The sequence below is a fragment of the Neovison vison genome, chromosome 13 (genome assembly GCF_020171115.1).
Source record: "Neovison vison isolate M4711 chromosome 13, ASM_NN_V1, whole genome shotgun sequence".
NCBI classification, from domain to species: Eukaryota; Metazoa; Chordata; class Mammalia; order Carnivora; family Mustelidae; genus Neogale; species Neogale vison.
The window spans coordinates 47,729,560-47,749,931 of NC_058103.1; the positions used below are offsets into that span (position 1 = coordinate 47,729,560).

Below are 20,372 nucleotides of genomic sequence, written 5' to 3' on the forward strand. Positions count from 1 at the left end.
CTGACAGCATCTCCCTGCGTCATTGGCTGCCTATTTCCAGCAGTTGGTGTCCTGGCTAGAACTGAACACTGAAGACCACGCAGTAAGGAGGAGCAAATTTGCGATTAAGGTCAAGATGGGTGGTGGGAGGTAGGCCCAAGTGATAGTGGAGATTCTGTCTGACCAAGACCCTGTGTCCAGGGAGCATGAATACCTCCATTCAGGGTTCCAACAGAGGGGGGCCCAATTATTCTAGATATGGGGGCACAACAGGGAGGTGGGGCCCAGCCATGGGGGAGCCTGAGTAGCTCAGTGGTTTAGTATCTGACTCTTGATTTTGGCTCAAGTCATTATCTCGGGTTTGTGACATCCTTCCCCTACCTCAAGTGAGCACACACACACACACACACACACACACACACACACACACGCATACACACGCTTTCTCTCTCTCTCTTTAAAAATTAAAAAAACAATTTAAAAAGATGGAGAACAGAGACCCCGCTACTGAGCAAAGGTCTTGGCAGAGATAGGCAGGTCTGAGTAGCAAGAGACAAAGGTATGTCCCAGAACCAGTACTCTGAAATGGGACAAAGGCAGAGCTAAGATGTGGCTTATAAGAACGGGAGTGGGGTAGAGTACCTTGGAATTTGGGAACAAGTGAAAACTTCATTATCAGAACTGAATTCAGACCACGGAATGAGGAGGAATACGAGATAAGGCTCTGTTCCCATCTGACAGCACAACCTAAGAAAAAGAGCCAAAGAGGCATTTTTCTAGGAGAGGAGGTAGGGACACCATCGTGGTTGAATCAGAGGGTCAGGGACCCAAGGTACACATGTAAATTGCTATTGGTTGATGAGAGAGAAGACAGATTAGGGAAAAAAAAAAAAAGTAGTATCCACAAGAACACTCCCCACATGTTTTGCATCTCATATTGCTTCCTTTCTCTTCTTGTCATCATAGTCTTAGTAACTGCCTTTATTAACAGTTTATCTTAAAAACTGTTGAGAGGGAGATGACTTCTGAAGAATGTGCTAGGGTGAAGAAGTGCTTTGAGAATGATTCCCCCTCTCTCTGCCCAGCTAGATCGTGATTAGGTCGCCTCCCAGGTTAGATGACAGGCGGAGACACGTAGGGGAGGGAGGCTAACGGCCCAGAGAGGATGAGCGTGATGTTGTATCACATTCCGAGCACCTTCCATGGGCCGGGTATGAGGCAGGATACTTAACATACGTTATCTGATTTCATCCTGGCAAGGCAAGGATTATTCTTGTCATGTGCACAAATAAAGCCACTGAGGCTCAGAGAGGTTGTGTCACTTCTCTGATATCCCACAGCTGGCTCCTGCTGGCTTTCCCTCCATTATGGGAGCTGAGAAAGCTGAAATTGCTAGCTTCCAATGAGGATTACAGAGCAGAGAGGGGTGTCAGCTGGGGAAATGCCAGGGACCAGACGTGAATAAATGAGGAAAGCAGGGGATGAATAAAAGGGTGATAATAACATAGAACTTCAGATATGCCTGAGCCCAGGTCAAAAACTGAGCTACTGTTTAACTGGATGATACCCAGACCTGACTCCGGGCCATTAGAAAAAGTCCTAATGATAGATGGGTGCTCCTTAGTTTAAAAATATAGATTCAGGAAGTAGCTGAGAACATTGATTGAATGGGTACCAGTTTTCTTGGAACATAGTAACTTTCACCCCTGCCTTTGCCAGCCATATTTTACATTGTAAAGCCAAGCAGTCATTACAAAGACCTGGCATAGGGTATTTAAAGTAGGTGTTTAGTATGTGACAGATTTGTGGATCTGGGCTGAGAAGAACAGCCAAAGGAATCAGTTCCTCAGTATTCTCTGATGAGTAATTTACGTGGCATTTTCTCGAAAGAGGTATCAGCCACCTAATATTCCTGCTGACAGGGACGGCTCCTCTCTTGGCAATCAGAATATGCAGCCTGTTTTGGTTATTGGAACCAAACGTTTTTTTAAAATATTTTATTTATTTATTTGCCAGAGAGAGAGAGAGAGCACAAGCTCTCTTGTGCTTGGGGAAGAAGCAGGCAGAGGGAGAAGCAGGCTCCCTGTAGGGTGCCCAAATGGGGGGTCTCCATCCCAGGACCCTGGGATCCTGTCCTGAGCTGAAGGCAGAGGCTTAATTGACTGAGCCACACAGGCATCCTGGAAACAACCTTTTAACCAAGAATGATCTCAACAAAGAGTGGGTCAGGGTATTGTGTTCAGACAAATGTGGGTGAGCCTGTTAAAATGCAGAGTCCCAGGCCCCCAGAATCAGGACATTCTTCAGGTGACTCTCATGCAGACGGTCCTACAGGGATACTTCGAAAAAGTCTAGCAGAGATCCCCTTCGCAGCAGCACCCACTGCATTTGTTAGAGCTGAACTAAACTGGTCAGTCCTAATTTTAAGAGTTAAAGGTAGGCCTCCCCATCTGCCCATGAATGGGCATTTTTTCCAATACATATCAGTGCCCAGTGCTGGGGAGGAACAGGTGCCCATTCCCAGAGACACTGTGGCAGCCAAGAGAGGAGCCCTCTCTTGCCAACTACAGTCACCTCACCACTGAGCCCCAATCTTTGCTTTTCTTTCATTCTGGCCACATGACCAGAAGGGGGGGGTACGTTCCAGAAATAAGGGATGAAAGAGGGGACATACAGGCTGTCCTTTCTCCCAATTTTTCTCCCCACCATGGCTACTGGAGTCTACCCATTTGTGCTATATCCTGAAGACGTTAGTTCTTTTTACCCACCTTGAAAAAAAAAAAAAAGAACTATTACACCAACTATCAGAACGAGGTTGGGACTTCCTTGCTTAAATCTGCTTTAAGGACAAGGATTTGCTGAGACAGAAAATTCCCCATTGGCAGGCTTGATGGATTATATGACATTGTCTCCTGGGGACCCAGTGATTTGCAGCAGCATTTCAGGCAACCCAAAATAAACCATCACTCTGCACAAGGGGTGACAAGCTTAACGTCTACACTCGTCATCGTAATTCTGGTAGCAGAGCTTCCCAGACTCCAGGTTAACCCCTTTTACTTTGGCTGAAAAACCTGGAGCAGGAGCATGGGAGAGATCGTAAGATAATTGTTCTTTGGATGAGCACCTTTCATCTGACGATCTCTGAGTGCTTTATAAATATTAATTAAATTACAACAACACCTTACTATGCCTAATTATTATCTGTCCACCACCCCCAGCTCCATAACAGCCCTTTAAAGATGAAGCACTTGAAGGATAGCCTGGCTAGACTTCAATGTCTGGGCTTATCATAGAGGCAAAACCCAAACCTCAATGTTCTTCATGTCTAGAACTCTGTTAAAGGGGACTAAAATGATTGAAAGGATCACGCGATTCCCATGCACTTATACACTGTGAAGTACTACTACTAGAAGCATAAAATATATATGTTGACTTTATCATTTAATTAGAAGAACTATTCTATTAATCCTAGTTTTTAACCAATCTTTTTCCTTCTAAGAAATCTAACTTCTTACTGTTTCCATGTGTTCACCTATGAAATAGTGACTTTATGGGGTTCCCTAATCTCTTATATTATTTTATCACTCTATCATAAGCCCCAATGGCTTATGAGGTGATGTGTTCTATGACCTACAAAAAGTATTCATCTTTCCCATTAATAATGGCGTACCCTCACAATTTAAAATGTGTTATCTTCATATATCACCCAAACCTGAAGGATTTTCCTGATCAAAGCTGTTACTCGTATTATCAGAATCACCTTCCTCTTCATATTTCATATTAATTCATGGCCACTGCCTGTAGGATACTTTTATTTGAGTCAGTCACAATCTCTCCCCCCTTTTTTGAAAAGCTGGTACTAATACCACCACCAGGATTTATAAGTTAAAAAAAAAAACAAACTGTAGTTGGAGACTAAATACTGTCAGTGATTCTAAAATCTGTCCCTGCCTCTCTTCTGTTTGAGGAACATCGGCTCCTCATTTAATATGTTTACCTAGAAACAGCTGCCTGGAGGTAGGTTAAAAAGCAGTGGGGCTTCTCGGAGGGACTTGGGACAGAGTTGCAAGTGAGTAAAGCAACTAAGTTAACAGTCTTTGTCAACCCGCTCTCCAGACTCACTTTGGACTCTTGCTCGTGGAGGAGGCGGAAAGAAAGAGAAGATCCAGTCACGCCCTCCAGAGGATCCCAAGCAGAGAGGAAAGGAGAAAGGTGTGGAGCAGGGCATATACACAGAAAGGTCAGAGATAATACTGTCACTGTAAAGGCCTGTGGGAAAATGGGAAAATTAGAGAGGGCAGAGAAGACGGATCCTTCAGAGTTAGCCACGAGGTACAATTCCTGAAGGAAAGAAAGATTTCCAACTTCCAGATAAGACCAGCTGCAGGCATATTTGGTGGAATTGGTGGAGACATGATAGAGAATGTGTACCAAGATTTCTTCTAAGGTTCACAGAGAAAACAACGCCTGCTGCCAGTGGTAGCAACTCTTCCTACAGAGATCTCGTTTATGAGGCAAGGAAGAAACACCTACAAAGGAAGCCGCTGGTTAGAGAAAAAATCTGTAGTCATAAAACATCCTTGGATTTTTTAGAAATCATTAAAATTCCTGAAACAAATTCCTGAAAAAAACATATATGTAATGGGAAAACTGAGAGCGAAGGAGAAAGACCTGCACAAAAGACAGGCATGAACGCTCACTCGCTGAACGCTGAGCAGCTTCGGCTGTGTGTCCGTGCAGCACCCTCTTGGATGCTCTAGGCAAGGGATGTGTTTGGAGCACAAAGGAAACAAGTGAACTGCCTCTGGTTGGTGACTTGGTGAATGAGCCCTGGAGTCAGAAAAATGGGTCCAAATCCTAGGTCTGCTACTCCCCAGTTGTGTGACCCTGGACAGTCACCTGCTCTGAAGAACTCAGCTTTCTCACAGGGCTGTGGGGAGAATTAAATGAGATTTTGCATGTGAAATGCTCAGCACAGAGCCTGGCACATCACAGAGAATGCACTCAGTAAACGCCAGTGCCCATCGCCCATGTCACAGGGGCCTCCCTACTCAGGCCCAAGGATGATTAAAAAAATAAACACCATCAGGGGTGCCTGGGTAGCTCAGTGGGTTAAGCCTCTGCATTCAGCTCAGTTCATGATCTCAGGGTCCTGGGATCGAGCCCCAGGGTCTCTGCTCAGTGGGGAGCCTGCTTGCCCCTCTCTCTCTGCCTGCCTCTCTGCCTACTTGTGATCTCTCTCTCTGTCAAATAAATAAGCAAAATCTTTAAAAAAAAAAAACCACACACACACAAAAACCCACCATCCAACTTCTCTGAGCATATACCCAAAGGAAACACAGCCTTCCCAAATGGCCACTTTGGGTGCCATGTCTGACTTGAATGTTGTTGCTCTGTTTCCACAAAACAATTCTGGACTGCCTCTGCTGGGAACGCCCTCAGGTCTTATTTAAAATATACACACATATGTGTACTGTTATTGATGGCAAATCGTGGTCCTTCTGGAGTGATTTTTTTTTTTCCATTTAGAATTTGTCATTTAGAGCCAAATCTAATGAAGAAGGAACATAATCAAGAGGGGACAAAATTAAAGCATACAGATTGATTGATTGATTGATTTGTGTGTGTGTGTGTGCAGGCACACACCTTATAAATCAACCCCAAAGGCAATTCCAAGTGAGGATTTGTGTAAACATTGTGAAGAATGGTGGACAGTGATGTGACGTGCATAAACTTCCTGAACTCATTCCTTCAAGGGTGTCCTTTCATTTATTCTTGACTTTTTAAATACCATTTAACATAAAAGTCTCATTCTTTTATTATTATACATGAGCCATTGGTCTCTACTCACTTTTTCAGAAAGGGAATGCTGGGAAGGAAAGAGAAGAAAGGGCCCAAGATAGAAGCATGAGTATGGGAGGAGAGAGAAAGGCCAAAAGTGAAAGGACAAGTCGAGGCAGGGAAAATCAAACCAACTTAGAGACATCACAGAGAAATCAACCTTGTAGGCCAGAGACGTTAATTACAGTTTGCTTTTTAAGACGTAGCTCGTGCTACTGTTTGTTTTGCAAAGGGGGAGGACTGCTTATAATGGGCCACAATAAACTTTCCAGTTAAGGCTAAACATTTTTATAATTCTGTTCTGAGAAAGTGTGTTTATTAAAATACTTTAGCCTTTGAGAAATGGAACCATTTCTTAGAACACGTATTTTACTGTTTCCTTCATATTTTGGACAATCGTTCACCACCTGTGCACTTTCTCCCCCTGGTCTCCTCAAGGCTCCCCAATAAGCAGGGGCTTGTGGGAAAGGAAGGAAGCACCAAAGCGCTCTCTTATGTGAATAACGTGATTAGCAGAAAGTATAAAGGAGGCTTCTTCCCCAGTTCACAAAGCAGATTTTCTTCACAAGCTGGCAGAGCTCCCAAACAATTTGCTCTGGGGACAGACTCTGGCTAAACTGCTGCCAGTGCCACCTCTGGGGCCTCCAGATTGGTGAGCTGGGGCGGCCACAGGGAGGGAGCACTGAAGAGGCAACACCAGGCAGGGCCATCCTGGGTCACCCAGCAGGAGTCGCAGCAGCAGCAGCAGCAGCGGCGAGCACAGAGCGGGCGCTGTGCTCTCCCATCCTCTCACTGTCCAGGCTCTCTGGCGCTACAGAGGGGAGAAGCTGGCTCCAGGGTCCAAGACAGAGCCTGAAGGGTCATGATGGAAGGCAAGGAGTAGCGAAGGATGTGTGGCTCCCATCTGCTGGCCCAGGGCTCAGGCCTGTTTGGGTGCTCAGAACAACTTGGAGGGCAGAGTAACTTTGTTCTCAGGCACCAAGAAAAGAGCGTCTCCTGACTTCCTGTCTGGTGCGGGGGGTCGGGCCAAGCAGCGGTGTGTGTCTGGGGAATGATCCTATGGCCTGGATCTTGCATTTAGCATCATCACCCCAGCAATGCCTGCCCCCCCACCCACCCACTTCAGCTCCCCTGGGTGGTGTTGAACACCAACATACATCCTCTGGAGTACTTCAAACTGAATTGGAAATTAACAGGCGTTCTATGATCTACAGTGTGTTGGTGGGGGAAAGAGGAGGGTCATCAGCTTCTACAGCTCCTGTAGGTTTTAGCTCAGCCAGACCTGATTTCTGATGGGAAGCCTTGTAAAAATGATTTTCCCCAGTAGTAGAATTTTAGAAAGGGTTTATGGCCTTGAGTCATTCAGGGCCACTAACTGATTTAGCCCCTGCTGTTTTCCAAATATCCTCAAAAGGATTCTTGGCTAACTTGGATATTAACAGAAAAGGGAGGGCCCTATTTGCCTCTCAGTTGTCTTAAATGTCCACCAGCGAGGCCCTGCCCTGAGGCTACTATGGAGCGGGGACCTGGTGGTGAGGGTAAGCTGGCCGGTCCACCAGCTTCGGCTTTCTTTGTTCTTTCTATTGGTGGAATAACCTTACTGGGAGTGTGTGCATGTGCATTTGTGTGTGTACACCTCACCATACAACTAATTCCTGATTAGTTCCCCCCAAATTCAGGAAATCTAGAAGAAGGTAAAGAATACCACCGACTGAGAATAGGCACGGTTGGTACGCTAGTTCCTATTCCTCATGATTTTTTCTATGCTAGTGTTTTGAAGTGAGATTACAGTATGTGTATATTTTTAGAACCAACATTTTCACTCCATAGTAGGTCACACATTCTAGCCTTCCATGTCAGAAAGTATAGATCCAAGTTAACATTTTCAATGGTTGTTTAATCATCCAGGATAAAAATGTGCTGTGCCTTCTTTAACCGACTGCTTCTAGTTAGACATTTCAGATGTCACTCGTCACGGCTGGTCAAAATAAGGGTCTTTACATAAATACCACAAAAATCCTTGTCAGAGCATTCCCTTAAGATGGATTCTTCAAAATGGACCTGCTGGGTCAGTTTCCATCATCTTTAAAAGCTTTGATGCACCCTGTCAAAATTTTCCTACAGTGAGTATCTACCAATATTCCATCCTTCCAACAGCAAATGGAGCTGTCCATTTTCCTCCTCCATCTGGCCTTGAGGCTGGGCATGGAGAGTCTCATTCATCCTTTCCAGTCTGACGGTTGTAAGTGATATCTCATTTACTGGGCTAATTTGGCGTTTGGGGCTTTTTCTTCTCCCTCTGGCACCTTCCGTCATCTCTTGTGGCTCTTTTCCCACCGGCATCTCTCTCCTTCAATAATAAACATTAATGGAGCACTTCCGGTAGGTCGGCACCGCACCCAACATCCATACTCCAGAAATGGCATGATTTAAGGTGTACTGGGGGCAGGAGGGCGGCTTCAGGGAGCAGGAGGGAGCTTCACAGAGGTGGCGATATTTACGATAGGTTTGATGCAATGGTGGAACAGGTTATTTAATGCAGAAGATAGAGCATAAGCGAAATCAAAGGCCAGTGAGGAGGGAGGGAGGGTGGGTGGGATGCCAGACTGAGACGGACGGGCTCTGTGCACGACACTATGCCGTTGAGATTTTATTCTGTGGCAACAGCAGACACGGAAAGGAAGGATTTTTAGGGGTGACTAGTGATAAGATTTACATACAGCAAGTTAATTCTGGCAGTGGTATAAAGGAGGAAGTAAAAAAAAAAAAGAAAGAAAGAAAAGAAAAGAAAAAAGAAACAGAGAGGCCGAAAGACCAATTAAATGCCTGTCGCAACTGTCCGTGTGAAGAAGCTGAGAGCTGGAAAGAAGTCAGGGGCAGTGGGGACAGGAGCAGAGAGTTGGAGGTGATAGGATTTTCAGGGACTGGTGACTGGGTGGGGATGTAGGGGAGATGTTCAAGAAAACCTGGAGCACAGAAAGTATGAGTTCGGGCAAAAACGAAGAGACGGATTCAATTTTGAATACGCTACAGTTAAGGTGCCCAATGGGCTTCAGATGGATAGATCCAAGGGTGAGTCTCAATATAGATTTGGGACCCTGAGAGAGGCTGTGGCTGTGGCTGTAGATTTGGGGAAGCATCAGCATTCAGGATCCGCACACAGACTCTTAGGAGTCCCTCCCCTCCCCGGATCCAGGCCTGCCACCCTGTATTCAATGCTTTATCCTTGTCCCTGACCCAGAAGCTCTGTTCCCTTTACCCATAGTTGCCCACATTGCTATGAAAAAGAATGCATCTAATGTAGCTGGTTCATATAAAATTTTGAAAATCAAGCTATCTATCTTATGTTGCTTTTTAATGGATAAGATTTTTTGTTTTTTTTTTAAAAAGGGTATTTGTCTAACACAAAGAAATGATTCCTTATTCGTGTGGCAAATGGGCTATTTGGGGGGAAAAAAGCCTTTCTGAGCTCCCTCAAATCACACCAATAAAGCACCATCCCCCCGTCTCGGGGCCGGGGGCTCTGCTTCCTTGCTGGAGATCCAAAATTGATCTAAATTGATCTAAATTGATCCAAAACTGATAGTGCAAAAGCACTATCAGTTGCCGGAGGAAGGATTCCTAACTGAAGCGGGCCTTAAGACAGCTCTGCAACCTGAGACCTGCTCCCAGGAGCCAGGTTTAAGCCCCAGAACCTGAAAAGGAACAAGGGGTGTGGCACCATGCCATCGGCTGCTTGGCTTCCCAGCTAGGATTTGAACAGCTCAATTCAAAGGACAGACAGCTGCTGTCTAAAGTTAAATAAAAACAGAATAAAACAAATCTGGGTAATTTTAGCCTGCCCTGTTCTCATCAGCCTCTCAATAAATCTTTACCTAGAAAGATGAAAAGTGCTTTTGAGAGTCATACTGGGATAGAAATGTGTCCGTTCTCGGCTCCCATTTTTCTGTAGCTGACAACCCCAGCTTATCAACCCCACAGCAGGACGACCTTGTTCTGACCTGACCAGAAATTGTTCTCTTTTCTTTTACTCCTGTCTACTTTTCTCACTGGCTCCCTTCGAGCCCTCTTGTCTTGGGATGTCAAATCAGAAGTGACTAGTGCTCTCTGGCAATAGGGTTCTGGCTGTACCCACAGGATCGTGAGCTCTCCACCCTGCCAGCTCCTTCAAAAGCCACCCCACATCCCCCCTCGTGGTGTATCAGGAAGGAGCGTACGACAGAGACACCTCCCTGACCAGCACCAATGAGTGGACAAACTAAACCTCTATTACATCAACAATAAGGACTTGACAAGAAAGGGGATACTTCAGATAAAGCGATATTCGCTCCATAGTAAATATCACTGTTGCGGGGTGCATGACTTCCCCCTTTCCAAAGATGGATACAGTTAGCTACACGTCAAGAAATTCAAGGTTTCTAAAATACACCAGGAATCTGAGAGAGAGAGAGAGAGAGGCAGCACAGAGGACATCACTGAAATCTGTCTGCTCAGTCAGGGAACCAGGAATGCAGAACATGGGGAAAAATCGCCCCTATCAAGGGCTGGAATTACACAAGATAAATCATAGCTAATGCTCTAGAATATTTCAAAAAGGCTGTTTATTTAAAATGATATAAACACCCCAAATGAAGAAACTATGCAGAAGGGAATAGGGCACAGAGAGATTCTGAATTTCCGTTTCCGATCTCTTACTCAGCAATGGCATGACTTTCAGCCCAAGTTGTTAGCATTTGGGGGCAGATGAAATGACTTATACTATGGAGGAGGACAAGAGAAGCTCTCTGGAGCGGCAGCACCCTTAATGACGAGCCCCCTGGATAAACTGGTACATTTCTTAAAAGCATTTATGGCAAAAATTCCTGTACCATTAAAGATCAAAATGGTCTCCTAATTATTTTTTAAAGATTATTTATTTATTTATTTGATAGACAGAGATCACAAGCAGCCAGAGAGGCAGGCAGAGAGAGGGGGAAGCAGGCTCCCCACTGAGCAGGGAGCCCGATGCGGGGCTCAATCCCAGGACCCTGAGATCAACCTGAGCCAAAGGCAGAGGCTTTAACCCACTGAGCCACCTGGTGCCCCTGGTTTCCTAATATAAGCCAACATTTCTGAAACTGTTGACACTTTTGATAGAAATTAACCTAGAAACAGCCCCCCAAAGTGTTCTCTTGACACACACACTACATGATACTACTTCTACCTTGGTTTATATCTTTAACATCCCCCCCTCGTTTCCCAAAATGTATATCCGCCCAAAACCCTTTATAAAGCACAACTCTAGTACCATTTGGGTGGATTTTTAAAAAGATGATTGTAAACGTGAGCTACTTCTTTTTCTCACCCTACACACTTGGCACCTTTTTATGTCATAAATCTCGGTGTGGCAGCTGCAGAACCAGAGTGACTATACTCTGTTGGGACCTGTGTGTTCGCCATCAGCATGGCAGGAGTCCTGCCAACGTCTTCAGAGACTCAACATGCTCTCTTGCCACTGTTTAGGCTATTGTTTCACAACACATCAGAATATTTGCAATTGAACAAGCTTAGTTCAGATAGGAGAATCAAGTGAGCTCCAACTAGAAAAAAAGTACCTCCCTACACATCTGCCCTGATTGGGAAAGCTGGTCGCCAGAGGAAAGGGTTCTAGAAGAACAGTTTATGCAGAAGACCCAAAGGACTAAACACCTGAGAAAAATATACACAGACTTTGGCATGCTGCCCTGCTTTCTTCTGCATGCTAGGCCTTGTCTTCCACCCTTTTCCTGTCTCTTCTGCCTTCCCTGAGCACAGACAACTCCGGGACAGTGATTGTGAACATGGGCCGCAGAGCTAGGCAGCCTGAACTCAGGGCCTGGCTTGACCGTTAACTTGCTGGATTGCCTGCGTTTCTCTGACTCATTTCCCCCATCTGCAAAATGGGTTGCTTTAAGGATGAAATGACATAACAGAGTTGAAGCCTTTGGTACAATGTCCTACATATAACCTGTCCCATCTGCTCAACTATTTGTTCCTCGTTGGACCAAAAAGAGAGTAAGCATGGATGGGTCTCTTGAAACATAAAGCAAGAGCAACTTTAGAACCGAGTTCCAGTGTCTTCCTGTGAGACTTTAAGTGCTTTATGTATAAATCACCTCACGTAATCCATGAGGTATTTAGAAGAGATAGCATGAGATGCTTTATCCTAGTGATTCCTCAACTTGTCATTTCCTCCCTGTTTGACTCTGGCCTTGGTGGACTGCTTACCTTGGCCAGTGCAATCAGCAAATGTGACACTAGTACAGATCTCGTAAGTGCTGGCACATTAAAGCTTGTACCTCTAGTTGCCTCCATGTGAGAAAGCTTTGCCTCCTTAAGGATGAAAAGAGCACAGGGAGCCAGTGAGGCCCAGCTGTCCCAGCTGAGCTCAGCCCCCCATCTTCAAGATCTTCAAACTGAAGGTAACTGCATGAATAAGCCCAGGTAATACAGCCATTACCCTAGCTGTCAGCTCACAGCAGCATGAGAAACAGTCATCTGTTGTTTTAAGTCACCACATTTTAGGGTTGTTTGTTACTCTGCAATGACTAACTAAAGCAGAAACTGGTGAGTAGGGCGCTGCCCAACAAAAGCTTCCAACATGTGGCATTGCCCCTGGGACCAGATGGTGGGAGAGAGGCTGCAAGGGCAGTGAGGAAATTGTTTTGGGAGGCTGGAAAAAAGGCAATCCGTCTGGCTGAAACCATCAGCAACACTGTCATCTGCAGTAATTTGTAAGGTGAAAAAATAGATCTAATAAACATGTTGGTCTGGGTAAAGAGATTTCTGAGAAGAATGCTAAAAGCACCAAGGGGTAAGTTACTCTTGCACAGTAAGGTACAGGAAGGGGGAGAAATGAGTGAAAGCAGGAAGCATTGAATTTGCAAGCAGAAGTGAGAAGAAGAAGGAGGATTCAGGATTGGGTGAGTTGGAAAGTAAAACTGTTCCTCATTTCCATTCTCATCAGCTGGCAATGGATTTTCAGGGTAAAGACTAATCAAGGATAGGAGTGTAAGACCCTCAATTAAGACCTCAAGAGGTCTCTAGGAAGTGCTGAGTAGGCCCCCTCAACTAGACAAAGGGCTTCTAAGATTTATAGAAGCCTAATCCCAAAATAGCTCTGAGTAATCAAACTGGGCTGTCTAGTGTAGGCACATGTAGCTACTGGGCACTTGAAATGTGGCTAATCTGAATTAAGATGTTCTACAAGCATAAAATATATACCTGATTTCAAGAAGCTAGCATTAAAAAATGTAAAATATCTTAATAAGATAATTAATGTTGGAATGATAATATTTTGGTTATAATGAGTTAAACAAAATATATAACTAAAATCACTTTCCCCATTTTTTTTTTTTACTATTAAATGGTGACTCTTAGAATGGAGAAAAAAATACATATATGGTTCACATTTGTGGTTTGTATTGTATTTTTATTTTATTTATTTATTAATTTTTTAAAGATTTAATTTATTTATTTGACAGAGAGAGAGATCACAAGTAGGCAGAGAGGCAGGCAGAGAGAGAAGGGGAAGCAGGCTCCCTACTGAGCAGAGAGCCCCATGTGAGGCTCACTCCCAGAACCCTGAGATCATGACCTGAGCCAAAGGCAGAGGCTTTAACCCACTGAGCCGCCCAGGCACCCCTGTATTGTATTTTTATTAGACAGCACTATTGTAGAGAGGGACCAGTCCCAAAATGTACTCTGACTATGGATTATATCTAGGAACGAACAATAATGAGATATGTAGAAAACCCATGAAGTCTTTAAATGAGTTCTATCAGATTGGAGGAATGGTTTATAATGATAGGGGATCTCTAGACTACCTAATTTCTATAGCCAGAATGTAGGGTGAGAAAGCTAATTAGCTATAAACACAAGCTATTTATTCTCAAAAAGAAAAGACATCTCAGAAGATGGAACCAAGAACCCAGAGGAGTTGAGTCAAGAGCAGAACCAGACCATAATCAAGGAACCCTGCCAGCTAGAGTAGGAGAACCTGATATCCATGAGCCTAGGTCAATTTCAGAATTGTTCTGGACAAAGTACTGCTATTTCTTCTTCCTATTACTCTATTTTTGAATGGGGATAACTACCGGAGTTATCAGGTCCGTGTTTCAACACTGTAGTTGGGTGTGTGATTTAGTTTACAAACAGAATTTAGAGGACATAAACAGAGTCCAAGGTTTGCTACGATGGAAAGCAAACTTGATCTCTGGTTGAAGAGGAGCTACACACAAGAAACTCTTTCTCTGTCTGGACCAGATGCAGATGACAAGATCATGGACTACAAGCCTGGTGTGGTCACTGGATAAGACTTCAGGGGTTTTAGGAGAGAGGAGTATATTTTGCATATGGGAGAAATTTAAATCATTATGGTCAGAAGGTAGACTTGATGGATTGAAATATGACCACATACTACAAATCCTCTCATGAAAAGGCAACACTTATTCCTCCTACCCTTTGAATTTGGACTGGTCTTTCTACTTGCTTCGTCCAATAGAATATGGCAGAAGTGATGTTGTGCAGCTTCTGAGCCCAGACCTCAGGAAGTTCACAGCTTCTGTCCTTGTCCTACTGGTACTGGGAGAATACTGTACTGTGATAAAGCCCACAGTGAAAGGCTATATGGAGAGTCCTAGTCATCCCAGCTGTTCTAATCATTCCTATTTGCAGGCCCAAACATGAGAGTATCACTCTTATTTGGGGGGTGGTTTGTTCTGCAGCAACAGATAACTGATGTCTATTTATGGTCTAACAGGGAATGAAGAGTTGAGCAGATGGTTCAGGTTTCCTGACAGAGGTGTGACTTGGGATTTCACTGCAGTTGGAATGCTGTCACCACCATGTTCTTCATTACATGAGCCTCTCCAGAGTGCTGCTCACAACATGGTAGCTGGCTTCCCTCAGAAGGAGGGACCCAAGAGAGGGAGAAAGTGACCAAAATGAAAGCCACAACATCTTTTATGACTTAATATCAGAAACACCATACCATCACTTGTCCTGTATCCTGTTGGACACCCAGACCAACTCTGACAGGATGTGGGAAGGGACTACACAAGATACTAATCGTCAGGGACAGGAATAATTAGGGGCCATCTTGGAGGCTGGCTACCACCTAAACCAACAAATGAATAAAAGTATTTCACATACTAGTCTTTAAGAATCCTTAAGAAGCTAATTTTCCCATATCCTCTACTATTTCTCTATTTATTTATTATGGGTTCTTTTTTTTTTTTTTAACAGAGAGAGAGAGAGAGAGAGAGATCACAAATAGGCAGAGAGGCAGGCAGAGAGAGAGGGGGAAGCAGGCTCCCCACTCAGCAGAGAGCGCAATGTGGGGCTTAATCCCAGGACCCTGAGATCATGACCTAAGCTGAGGGCAGAGGCTTAACACTCTGAGCCACCCAAGCACCCTTATCATGGGTTCTTTACTATTTCTCTTTACTTCTCAGCTCATTCCATATCTGTCATTCGCCTCTCTAACTTTGTTAGGCCATAGCACATGGCATTCCAGGTCTTCACTACTCTGACTGGAAGCAACTGAGTGGTTATCTTGCTCAGTGTCAGTCTTCAGGTAGAAGGCTCAACGATGAGAAGAACGACACTTAAGACCAGTACTCCCAACATTTTTGGAGAAGAGAAATATAAATAAATTCAGCTCAATAATAAATAATAAATCATTAATAATAATTTATTAATAAATAAATAATAATAAATTCAGCTCAATAATAAATAATAAAGAGCAGACCAGCCTGAAATGGGAGGAAAATAAGTCCTGATATTTGTTTGTTGCTGGTGACAATGCGAGGTTTCTGAGGAAGGCAGTCTGAAAATTTCTTGTAAGAGATAGAAGATTTGTTTTACTATGTGGCTTAGCGATGTCCTCTTTGGAAACCACAACTTCCAAAAGGAAGAAATGAAGTTGTATTCTTTGGATCACCTCAGATGCTCAAAAACAAGGAATTGGCCTAATAGGACAGAAAACTGTTTTGTGAACAGTGGAAGGACAGTATTTAATCTCATTAACATTGAGCCGCACTTCTGAAATAAAATTATGTGAGAAATGGAGTAGGGCATATGGAAGCAAACACACATTGCTAAGATCAAGGTTTGAAAAAATCAAAAGTGATACAAATAGCTAACTGTTAATTAGGATCTTGGGGGTTAACATTTTTCATGTGAACACCATTGCCGCAGGAAGTCCACTGTCTGAGATGAGGAGGAAATGATCAGGCTTAATAGGAGCTGATCTCCATTAATCCAAGCAGTATCCTTTAGTCTTGGTTTTCTCATCTACCAAATATGTATCATGTACCTCAGTCCCAGGATCACAAAGGTCTGAGTACACTCTGTCTACTGGGATAGGGTTCGCAACAGATGTGACACAGTGGAGGCAGTAGGGAATAAAGGGAAGCAACCTTGGCTTTGACTTTTGCCCCACCTTTGGGTTACACTCCCACCGAGTAGCTTAACTTCTTTGAAACTTTAGTTTCTTCAACTGTAAGTGGGTCCTTCTACCTTACCAGGTTCTGTAAGGATTAAATATCATATCATATGTAGAGAGGTTAGTAGAGTACCCAGCACACAGTAGGTGTTCATTCATCTTAGTCCCCTTCTTTTCTGCTGCCTCAAACCTCCACCTCTTTCATGCTCTTCCAATAAACACACAATAATGGAAACTATTTGAAACCGGAAATAAGCAAGTTAAGGCGAGATTTCAAAGAAGGTGATACTTCACTAACTCGTTGCCAAATCACACAATAAAAATAGCTTGTGAGAGGTCTAAGTGGATGGGTTCTGATGCATTGCTCAAGTTAACCAAAGGGCCACCCAATGGGCTTAGGGTGGGGGCTGATCTGAGGGCCCTTCCCTAGTCTCTTTGGACAAGATCCATATTACAGAAGAATTTGCCTATAGATTAAAAATAGGAAGGAGGTCAAAATGTGAAGGCACCCCTCAGAAATGAGCCTATGACATGACTTATGAATCAGGGAATCCTGGGTAAACAGCCTGGAGACTTTCCAAACTCTTCCCCAGAGTGGTTTCAAACAGGTACGAAGAGTGGTAATTGACAAAACAAAGACCATCCGTAAAGGAACACTCCCTTTGGTTCTAGGTAGGCCCTGGGGAATATAAGAGCTGAAGCCAAGGAAAGGAAAAGAACTGGTTGTGATCATTCCCTCATGCATCTTAAGGCTAAAGTCTGTGTCCAAAAACACCAGCAGAGCGGAAGCAGAACACATGCTCCTTTAAAATTAAAGTCAGCCCCAAATAGCAAGGAAAGAGCAGGATGCATGGCTCCTGTTTGTAAACAAAGACTAAGATAAATGCTGGTTGCCAGACCTCAAAGGGAGGTATGACAAGCCACTTGTGAGAGAGAAGCCACAGGCCGCAGAGCAATCCCTTTGGTCTCCCTGGTGGTCTCCAACAGACCTTTCCAGAGGCATCACGGAAGAGCAGGAGAGCAAAGAAGGCCAGAAAAGGGCATCTGCCTAAGCACCCTGCTCACCGCTCTGCATTGTCTTCTATCGGCCAGCATTCAAGCTAAATTCCATTGTCACACTCATCACAGGCTGTGGTTCAATGCTTTGGAGTCAGACACGTAGGTCTGAACTGCTAGCAGCAAGTAAATGGTTAAGCCTCAGTATCTTGGTCTGTATGATGGGGATACCAAGAGTCTCCACCTCGTAGGTGGTTGTAAAGAATAAATGAGATCCTGTATATAAAGCTTTTAGCACACATCCAGTTCTCACGGATGTTAAGTGCTATTATTACTATTTTTGCATTGCATCCTCTGCTTTGTTATTTCACGCATGGCAACATTTTTCACCAGAACTGGGAGCCGTGCAGAGCTAAGGGACCACCGGTAACAGATCTGGACATTTTCCAGAGTGGGGGAATGGAACTATTTATAGCAACTAAGAGAAGATGCAGCCATAGGGAAGAAGGGAAAAGGAAGAGCAAGTGTGGTAATGAGGCAACATTTACACCTTTCTGCCTTGCCTCTGGGTCTGCCTCAAATCAACTGAGGAGCCAGCCTCCACCAGCAGGATGGGGCCCAGGGCTAACAGGCAAGGAGGTTCAATCAATTTGCTGAGGGCGCAGGTGCTGTTTGCAGCTGATACATGAAGAAGAAGGTCTCCTGAGAGACCGCCAAAGGGACTGAGTCCCCACCTCCACCCCACTCCTCAAGCCCATACGGTTTTGGGGAGAAAGCCTGGCAGACAAGGCACTGCCCCTGTCTTAGAGCCTGCATGGCTCTAGGTCAAACTTCTAGCCAAGGATCAGCACCTCTCTTATCCAGAAAACTCAGGATTCACAAACAGAACACAAATCTAATAGTAGTGCACTACTATTCCTTGGCCTCAGAGAGCTGGATTTTAAGGAAGCTCGGGAATTCCTGTTTATTTTCAACAGGGTGTCATTTCCAACTAGAAGACAATATGGATTTTTTTTAGCACATCGATATACAAGCAGTTCAGGTCACCAGGTCGCCCGAGGAGTCCAGTTAAAGTCATTGTACTAAATGTCTGTGGCTGTCTATTTGTTGGTGACACTGATAAGGGGGAGGCAAAATTTACTGAAGAAGAAACTGAGCATGACGCGTGTAGTCCAGAGCCTAGCACAGTGCCCAGAACACAGAAAGTCCCAATTGCAGAATAAGTGGTTGCTGAGGTACATTTTAAAACAAACCAGTCCATAACCTAGTACAGAAGGACAGTGTCTCCCCCCTCCCCTCCTCCTTCCCTCCATCTTCCTCCTTCTCCCCTCACCTCCCCCCAAAGCAAGCAAGAAACAACCTCAGTATTTGATCATGTTTTAAAGAGAGGTAATCACACAATACACAAGTATTTTCTCTGAGAATTGATTCTCTGGTTGCTGACACACACGTTCAGTTTGCTTTTAAAAAGTAAACTTAAAAATTCTCATAAAACTCCATCTTGTTCTTTTCCAAGTTCCCTTTATTACTGCCTTCTATCACACATGCATTATATTTGACTTTTTGCCACACTTGGGAACTGGTTATGACAAACTCTGTAATGGCTCATCATCTTCACTTTGGTTTTTTTTTTTTTTGGTCTAGTTTTACTAAGTTATATTCCTTATAAAGAAGTCAGTGGCCCCAAAATATATAAAAGTCTTCTTCTGTGATCCAGAGGGTGAACAAGGAACCATACTAATGTAACTGACACCTATTCAATATTTCTCAGACTCCTAAAAACTTCCTTCTAAACAGCTCATGGTACTGTCTTTCAAGAAGTCAATTGATGAGTTCTTGGAAAACTTAGAATAAAACAATGCATTAGAGGGGGCCCATCTTCTGGCCAGATCATCATCTGTGTTTTGAGGAATATTCTTAACAGAGGTGATTGTGTCTGGAGCACAGACCTTTATAAACATGCACATTACAAGTGAAAATCCAGAGAACACAGATGATATCAAACTCATCAAGACATGAGTTTCTTTCTGGCACTGACCACAATGGCTATCATATGGAACAGCCCAAGGCTCCCCCTGCCCCCAAAAGAAATCCTGAAATAGGTTCACCACCAGCAGGACCAATCCTCTCATTAGTTGAGGGTGGTTTACAGATGGAAATCACATTATTTAAATCCTTTGGTGATTCTGCTATGTCTAATATACTGACAGTTAACATTGAACCCTGCCTTAAAATTCCATTTTATGAAAAACAAAAGGTAAGAACAACCATTCTTTTCCTACCTGCTGCTGTAGCCACCAGAAGCCAGGCTGCTGTTCCTCGAAGGGGGCAGACTCCAGAATCGAATCTTCGGCTCTCTCTCCTGGAACCAGAACCATCAAAGGAAAACTTTCAATTGCTAAGAGCAAGCAGATGGTTTGCTTCTAGCCAGTTCTTTCTTAATCCCATGGCTTGTGGAGTGTCAAAGTGGCGTGCCTATGAAAGGATGGATGTTTTGGGGGAAAGGGATTGAATTTGGGGAAAGGAGAAGAAAGAGTTCCCAAGGCAAGAGTTAGTTCACCCAATACCCTTCCTTCAAGGAGAGGAAAGCCCTCTTTTTCAGCTTTAATTTCTCATAGAAGATCTGCCACTGCATTACTCACAGGTAATTGCTACATTGCCCCTTCACAAACAGCAGACATACTTTTTGGGCCAGCCTCCAGATTCACGATGCATGCCCATACCTGTCCACAGGGATATCGCTGTGCCTGGGAAAATTGGGAGGGCAAAAAGCCCGCCCAAAGGGAGGACCTTGTCTAGACTATTAATCAAGTTCTTGGGATAATATATGCCGCAAATGAAGATCAGAGGCTGCTGTGAGCCCCTCTGTCCATAGGCATCCACCTCACTCATGGAATCACCTGGTTAGGGCTCGAACTTCTTCCAAGGAGATCAGCAGCTAGAGTTTGTCAAGCTTTGACTTGTTTCCCCAAAGAGGAAAGGAATAGCAAGGATTACTATCACAGAAGGAATGTGGTTTTCTTACTCTGGGCAGTTAATATAGGAGCGTCAAAGATGATAGATGTGCAATTACAGTTCCTTTAAGTTTAAT

The 20,372-nt window shown here is 44.1% G+C and overlaps 1 protein-coding gene across 1 annotated transcript in view; it reads right to left on the minus strand.

The window, feature by feature from the left end:
• FRMD6 (FERM domain containing 6) overlaps nt 1-19,643 on the minus strand; it is a 231,685-nt gene extending 212,042 nt beyond the window's left edge. Inside the window, exon 1 of the mRNA XM_044231226.1 lies at nt 19,564-19,643. The gene's annotated coding sequence lies outside the window, so the exon portion shown is untranslated. The remainder of the gene's footprint in view (nt 1-19,563) is intronic.
• Nucleotides 19,644-20,372: the final 729 nt, after the last annotated feature.